Below are 8,436 nucleotides of genomic sequence, written 5' to 3'. Positions count from 1 at the left end.
TTTCCCTAGATCTAAAACTAATTTTCTGCCTCTAAGCGTGTCTGTTCTGCCCCTAAGCAATGCTCCCTCTAAGCTGTGGAGTCTTGTGAGCAAAAATTCTATGTTGTGAGCTACTGGCATTAAAGCTGTGAGCGAGCAATTTGACTTCTACATCAATTAGCTTGCTCCAGAGCCCTCCTTCCTGAGGTAAGACAAAAATGTGTGAGCCGGAGGCTAAAGTACTGTGATCTAGCTCGCACTCACTCAGCTTAGAGGGAACACTGCCCCTAAGCAGTTCTTCGTCCTGATCTAGCCGCTGGCAAAGTGCATGGGTACCTCTTCTGCATCCTGAGTTCCGTTTCTACAACAAGCCTCCCACCCGCTGACTGGGATAGAAAGACTGAGAGATCTCCACCCTGAGTCAAGTATGACAAAGGGAGCCCTGACTCCAAAGGCTTATAGTCCTTAGGTGCCGCTGTACTCAAAATTAGGTATTTGGGGAAAGGGTCATAGCATCACATTAGAGTTTCCCTTTCTCTTTCAGCATTTTTCAGCAGGAGACATCTGGCAGTCTGCAAACGAAGCAGAGGAACACCGATGGATGGGGAAAGAGGATTCATGTTCCAGTGTGAAAGGGAAGTGTGAATATTTGCATGCACCAAGAAAGGAGGAGGGGAAATGCCCATCTAAAGGGAAGAATAATTCCGGTCTTTTGCAGGGAGATAACTCTCTGTGGGAAAACATATGCCAAGGAGACAACATGAAGGAGCACACTGCAAGCAAGCAAAATGCCACTGAAATCTCAGTTATTAATATTCAACGAAAGATGTGTAAAACTAAAAAGATATATAAATGCTTGGAGTGTGGAAAAAGCTTCAAGACTAGTAAAGAACTTACTTCCCATCAAAGAATTCACACCGGGGAGAAACCATATAAATGCCTTGTGTGTGGGAAAAGCTTCAGTCATAGTTCCAGTTGTACTTCCCATCAAAGAATTCACACAGGAGAGAAACCATATAAATGCCCGAAGTGTGGAAAAGGCTTCATTGACAGTTCCAGTCTTACTTCCCATCAAAGAATTCACACCGGGAAGAAACCATATAAATGCCTGGAGTGTGGGGAAAGCTTCAGTTGGAGTTCAACCCTTCGTGTTCATCAGAAAATTCATACAGGGGAGAAACCATATAAATGCCTGGAGTGTGGGAAAAGCTTCAGTCAGAGTTCAAGTTGTACTTCCCATCAAAGAATTCACACAGGAGAGAAACCATATAAATGCCCGAAGTGTGGAAAAGGCTTCATTGACAGTTCCAGTCTTACTTCCCATCAAAGAATTCACACCGGGAAGAAACCATATAAATGCCTGGAGTGTGGGGAAAGCTTCAGTTGGAGTTCAACCCTTCGTGTTCATCAGAAAATTCATACAGGGGAGAAACCATATAAATGCCTGGAGTGTGGGAAAAGCTTCAGTCAGAGTTCACACCTTCGTGTTCATCAGAAAATCCATACAAGGGAGAAACCATACAAATGCCTGGAGTGTGGGAAAAGCTTCAGTCAGAGTTCACACCTTCGTGTTCATCAGAAAATTCACACAGGGGAGAAACCATATAAATGCCTGGAGTGTGGGAAAAGCTTCAGTCGGAGTTCACACCTTCGTGTTCATCAGAAAATTCACACAGGGGAGAAACCATATAAATGCCTGGAGTGTGGAAAAAGCTTCAGTCAGAGTGGAAGACTTACATCCCATCGAAGAACTCACACAGGGGAGAAACCATACAAATGCCTGGAGTGTGGGAAAAGCTTCAGTCAGAGTTCAGACCTCCGTGTTCATCAGAAAATTCACACAGGGGAAAAACCACATAAATGCCTGGAGTGTGGGAAAAGCTTCATTCAGAGCGCGTACCTTATTTCCCACCAAAGAATTCATACAGGGGAGAAACCATACAAATGCTTGGAGTGTGGGAAAAGCTTCAATCAGAGTTCCATTCGTACTTACCATTGAATAATTCACCCAGGCGAGAAACCATACAAATGCCTGGAGTGTGGAAAAAGCTTCAGTTGCAGTTCAAACCTCAGTATCCATCAGAAAATTCACACAGGGGAGAAACCATATAAATGCCTGGAGTGTGGGGAAAGCTTCAGTTATAGTGGAGGCCTTACTTCCCATCGAAGAATTCAGACAGGGGAGAAACCATACAAATGCCTGGAGTGTGGGAAAAGCTTCAGGCAGAGCTCATGCCTTACTATTCACCGAAGGACACATACTGAGGAGAGGAAATATAAATGCCTGGAATGTGGGAAAAGCTTTGCTCACAGTAACACTCTTACTTCCCATCAAAGAATTCACACAGGGGAGAAACCATATAAATGTGTGGATTGTGGGAAAAGCTTCAGAAAGAGTTACGGTCTTACTTTGCATCAAAGAATTCATGCAGGGGAGAAACCATAAAAATGTCTGCAGTATGGGAAAAGGTTCCATCAGAGGGCACACCTTACTTCCCACCGAAGGATGCACACAGTGAAGAGAAAATATGTTGCCTATTCATGATTTTAATTATATTTGTGAGTGTTGATGCATCATGTAGTTTCATAACCCCTGTAGATATATTGCTCTGGAATTGCGAACTGCTGTTGTCTTGAGTCTTCTAACCTTGCTTTGAGAATTTAATGGCAGTTACTAGGATGTAGACTAGTCCATGAAGCATAGCTACTGCTTTGCACAATCACTTTAGGGTCCAAGTGTTTTATTTGGAAGACAATCACATTTTCAAGGTCAAAAGTTTTATTTCTCTCCCTTTGTCTAGACTGTCGCATAAGGGACTAATGAGGCTTTCTACTGGAGGCTTCCGATCAGAAAAGACCTTATATTGGGTGTGCATATCACATGTACTGGGTTTCTCATTGTACATAGCCTTCTGACTATCAGTTTAAAAGAATGGCTCTCCTAAATCTTAGCAAATTGTAATGCCTAGTTATTTAGCTACATTTGAGAAATGTTAGTAGACTGATTTATATTGCGTGCATTCTTCTGTACTTGTATCATTAACTTTATTTGAAATAAAAACCATTCCCTCTAAGAAGTTCAGTGTTTGTTCCACGGACACAAGATCTGACGACTGACCCCCTAGTATTTCATTGTACTGGAAGAGACGAGTCTCTCAGAAAGTTTGCTCCATAAATGTCTCATTCTGCAGTTGAGTTCAGCTACTAAAGCTTTAACTTCCGCAAGAGCTTAGGTCAGTGCAGATCCCTAGACAGGGTGCAAATTTAACAGTTCATCACAGCAGCTTTGGCCTTGGATAGATAGGGAAATGGACTTTTCTTGGGGGAAATCAACCCCCTCGCAGGGATGCCTCCCCGACGACCTCCATCTGCATTTCCTGTGTCTGTGTCTGAAGCGGCTGGTTTCCTTTTTCCACAGCGGCAGGAGACAGTCGCCAGAGGGTTAATTTCATTCAACTAGTTTTCACAGCTCAAAAGTGAGGGCCAGGGAGAGAAGCTGCTCTATTTGTCCCACGTACATCTCCCATTATCAGGCTCAGTTCAACTGATTGGCCATCACATACAAAAGCCCATCACAGCCTGGATCCCTCATACCTGTAGGGCCGCCCGTGCCCCTCTGCCAGTTTGGTGCAGTGGTTAAGTGCGCGGACTCTAATCTGGGAGAACCGGGTTTGATTCCCCACTCCTCCACATGCAGCTGCTGGATGGCCTTGGGCAAGCCATTGTTCTGGCACAGCTGACCTTCTGATAGAGCTGATTCTGTCAGAGCTCTCTCAGCCCCACCTACCTCACAGGGTGTCTGTTGTGGGGAGGGGAAGGGAAAGGAGTTTGCAAGCCGCTCTGAGACACCTTTGGGTAGTGAAGGGTGGGGTATAAATCCAACCTCTTCTCTTCTTCTTCTGCTCCAGCAAGACAGCTGGGTCTCCTCTGAGCAGGCAAGTACTTGGATGGGAGACCTCCAAAGAACACCAGGGCCGGGAGGAGGAGGCAGGCTCTATCAAAGCCACTTCTCTGGACATCTTCCCCGCCACACTAATGGTCACCAGAAGTCAACCATGACTCACAGGCATCGGCACACAAAAAGTACAAAAATACCCCCCTCCAAAAGACCCAAAGAATGCTGAAATATGACCCACTCCCAGCGGAGACCCCTGAAGATGGTGGTTCCCGCCACTTAAGCATCTTGCCCTTTAAACACTATGAGAAACCCAAACGTTAACCCAAAGCAAATGCAAACAAGTCAGAGATAAACAGCCTCATCAACAGACCCAACCCCTAAGCCGAGCAAGAAATGAATGGAAAAGGGTACGCATGATGAAGCCACTAAGAAGAAGAGATTGGATTTATCCCCCACCCTTCACTACCCAAAGGAGTCTCAGAGCGGCTTACAAACTCCCTTTCCCTTCCCACAACAGACACCCTGTGAGGTAGGCAGGGCTGAGAGAGCTCTTGACAGGAACTGCTCTTTTTTCAAGAATGGCTCCTATCAGAACTACGGCTTGCCCAAGGTCATCCGGCCAGGTGCATGTGGAGGAGTGAGGAATCAAACCCGGTTCTCCCGGATCAGAGTCCGCACACTTAACCCCTACACCAAACTGGCTTAACCACCACACCAAATCCAGAAAAGGGGGAGGGAGTTCGGCTCTCTTGAGTTTCTAACAGCATTTAAAACTGGGCGGCCTTCCAGCGGGGGCCAACCCTGTGCTACAAACTGAAAGTGGAAGGCTGTTTAGCGTGGCGAGTTATGATTTTTCAAGACGTGCTTTTTAATTTGCTCTCAAGGCTGGTTTCTGTTCCCCTTGGTGTCAGAAGTCTTCGGGGCCCTTTCCGTAGGCAAGCAAAGCCGAGGCTCAAAACGGACAAAAGAAATAGAAATAAAGAAAGCCGAGTCCTGCCCTTTTATGAAGTGATTGGCGAGGTTCATTGGGGCTCCAAAAATAGGGTTTCTGGGTCCCCCTGCCCCCTGGAGGGGAATATGGGGGTAGGGTGGTTAAATCCAGGTCATAGAATTATAGCGTTGGAAGGGATCTCCAGGGGTATCTAGTCCAACCTCCTCCACTATGCAGGACATTCAGAAATGCCTCTCCCCACACACACCCGCAGTGGCCTCTGCTCCACGCCCAAAAGGTGGCAAACACCCTACAGGATCCCTGGGCAAACCGGCCTGGAGAAAAACTGCTGCCTGATCCCAAAGTCAGTTTGGTGCCGTGGTTAAGTGCACAGGTTCTAATCTGGGAGAACCGGGTTGGATTCCCCACGCCTCCACATGCGGCTGCTGGATGACCTTGGGCAAGCCACAGTTCTCTCAGAGCTGTTCTTAAAAGAGTCCTTGAAAGAGTTCTCAGCCCCGCCTTCCTCACAGAGTGTCTGTTGTGGGGAAGGGAAGGGAAGGGAAAGGAGTTTGTAAGCCGCTCTGGGACACCTTTAGTGAAGGACGGGGTATAAATCCAATCTCCTCTTCTTCTACCTCCCAGGGTGTCTGTTGTGGGGTGGGGAGGGGAAGGGAAAGGAGTTTGTAAGCCGCTCTGAGACTCGGAGGGAAGGGTGGGGTATAAATCCAATCTCCTCCTCCTCCTTCTTCTTGGTGATCATGGGTCATCTGGTCCCACGGCAAAGAAGCCCTCAAGAGGTTTCACCAGGCTTTTCATGGCTTCCACCCCCACCATCACCCTAACTATGAATTACTCTACACAAGAAATAAACCTTCTGGAAAACACAGTAAGGATCCACAAGGGACACATAAGTACCACATGATACCGGAAACTGACAGATCGGCCACATATCTCCATGCCTTCAGCTACCGCCCCACCCACATCAAACTATCCACTGCCTGCAGCCAAGGCCTGCGCTATAGTCACATCTGCTCCAAGCCCTCTGACAGAGATACTCCCTAGAGCAGTGGTTCTCAACCTGTGGGTCGCAACCCCTTTGGGGGTCAAACGACCCTTTCACAGGGGTCGCCCAAGACCATCGGAAAACACAAATTTTCAATGGTTTTATGATAGCAATGAAAATAATTTTATGGTTGGGGGTCAGCACAACATGAGGAACTGTATTAAAGGGTTGCGGCATGAGGAAGGTTGAGAGCCACTGCCCTAGAGGGATCTGCAACAGGCATTTTTGCTTCTACAGTATCCTCCTGATCTGTTGAGAAAGATGATTGGAAGGGCCCGGGTGATACCTGCTGGCCTGAAGCGGCTTCTCACCCGCAATGATAAGCTACTTGGCAGTGGCAGGGAGTCCAGTACCAAAGCCTGCAAGAAAGCAAGATGCCAGCGTTGCTAATATAGATCCTGGCAACGCTATCAGTGGATGCAGTAACATCAGCCATCCCATCCCACATCACGTCCATATTCCTGCTCATATGCTAATGTGATTTATGCTACCATGAGTCAGTGATGCCCTTCCGCCCTCTGTGTTGGACGGGCAGGCAATGAGGAATTAATGGTCATGGATCTGACATGCGAGGCCACGGCATTCAAGGACCTGTGGGAGGACATTTTGGCCTTCCTGGACATTCAGTTGCTGAGCTGAAAGCAGCAGTTTCCTCGCAAGGGGATTTCAGGGGGAGACTGGAGGGAGGGGCTGCTGAATTGCAGCTGGTGATGCAGCTCTGGACAATGCATCCACCCGGACTGAATCGAGATCTTGGTTTCCTGTTACCAGTGCTGGTTTCTCTGCCCCTGCTTCCCCCTGCATATCACATCTCATCCAATCATGCCTGCTATGGTCATTCACCTGTGATTCTCATTTGCCTGCTGTTGTCATTCAGCATCTGAAACCACTCCTCTCCCCAAGATATTAGGACAGGGGGACTCCCATTCTAGCTGCATCTGAAGAAGTGACTGCAGTGACTCACAAAAGCTCCTACCCAGCCACAATTGTGGTTGTCCTTAAGGTGCTACTGGACTCTTGCTCTTTTCTACTGCTACAGACAGACTAAAACCGGCTACCCATAGAACTGGAGCCTATCACCGAGTTGGAAAACTCCTGGAGATTTGGGGGTAGAGCCAAGGGAGGAGAAGGACCTCAGAGGGGTGCAATGCCATGGAGTCCATCTTCCAAAGCATCCATTTTCCTCCAGGGGGACTGATCTCTGTTGTCTGGAGATGAGCTGGCATTCCAGGGGATCCCCAGGGCCAGGGCCGTAGCGGCAGTGGGGCACCTTGGGGCGAGGCCCCCTGACTTACTGGCAAGCCCCCCACCCCCGAAATCCCATCCAGCCCAGGGCCCCCAAGTAGTGGCGGATGTGGGGAAGGAGCCGGGTATTCCTCTAATTTGATTAGCCAGTGCCCCCTAAGAAATTTAAATGCCCTCCCAACTTAAAAAAAAAATCCTGACTACAGGCCTGCCCAGGGCCCACCTGGAGGCTGGCGTCCCTATCAAAATCCATTTAAAGAGTAGGGTTGCCAGGTCTGGCTTGGGGAAAACCTGGAGACTTTGGGGGGTGGATCCGGGAGAGGGCGGGGTTTGGGGAGGGGAGGGGCCTCAGCCTGGTACAGTGCCATAGGGTCTGCCCTTCAAAGGGAGCCCTTTTTCTCAGGCCCCACCGGGAGGCTGACTGATGACCCTGTTAAAGAGAAGGGAGGCCCCCATGCCAGCAGGGCTCTTTTAGTAGCAGGAAAACTACTTTGCATATCAGGCGACACACCCCTAATGTAGCCTGAAAAGTCCTTGGTTCGATACATCATGACTCAGACCATGACATAAGAAACACACGTTTACTAATTACTTTACACTACCAAAAAAAACCCAAAAAAACGGCCAAGTGGCCAACTATATACATTACCGAGGGAATACCCCTAGATTCCATTGGGGAGGTTTAATTCTCCCGCCAAGGTTTCCATTGGTTCCCCTCTTGGACTTGAGGAGCCTAGTAGTCCCTATTGTTCTTTAGGAATCCAGTTCTGCTCGCCTGGCCACTGCCTAGTGGCGGTTCCCGGGACACAACATAGCCAATTGTCCAAGAGCTTTACAGAGCTCTTCTTACAGGGGCTACTGTAAGCTCTTGGAGGACTGGCTACATTAGGGCTGTGTACCCCGTGAGTGAGGATCGCTAATTCCGCACTCAGGGGCGACTTGGGGGGCAGGGAGATTTTTGTGCACTTTTGGGGCAGTCCCCAGGAGTGCACAAAAATCTAAAAACTAAAAGAAAATATCGGGGGATATTTAAATCCCCCCGAAAGTGCCAGAGCGTCCGTGCGCATCGCGCCGGTGTGGGTGGGTGGGGAGTGGGGAGAGCAGCGAGGGGCGACGGTGCGGCTTCCCTCCCTCCCTCCCCTCCGAAGCCGGAGAGCTGCCACCGGTCACACAGGGCAGGGCGGGAGAACGGCGCGGTTTCCCCCTGCCGCCCGGGCCAGCCGGGTTCCCTTGCAAGTCCCACGGAGCGGGAGGGGGGCAGCCAAGGCTCTCGCGCTGCCCCTTCAGGCCTCCGAGGGTCTGTTCTTGGGGGGGGAG

General features: G+C 49.1%; 1 pseudogene; it reads left to right on the top strand.

The window, feature by feature from the left end:
* Positions 1–8,436, top strand: part of LOC107106369 — a 52,185-nt pseudogene that overhangs the window by 31,117 nt on the left and 12,632 nt on the right.

This window comes from Gekko japonicus, unplaced genomic scaffold (assembly GCF_001447785.1).
Source record: "Gekko japonicus isolate JY-2015 unplaced genomic scaffold, Gekko_japonicus_V1.1 scaffold5166, whole genome shotgun sequence".
Classification (NCBI taxonomy): Eukaryota; Metazoa; Chordata; class Lepidosauria; order Squamata; family Gekkonidae; genus Gekko; species Gekko japonicus.
This window is presented reverse-complemented; position numbering and strand designations above follow the sequence as displayed.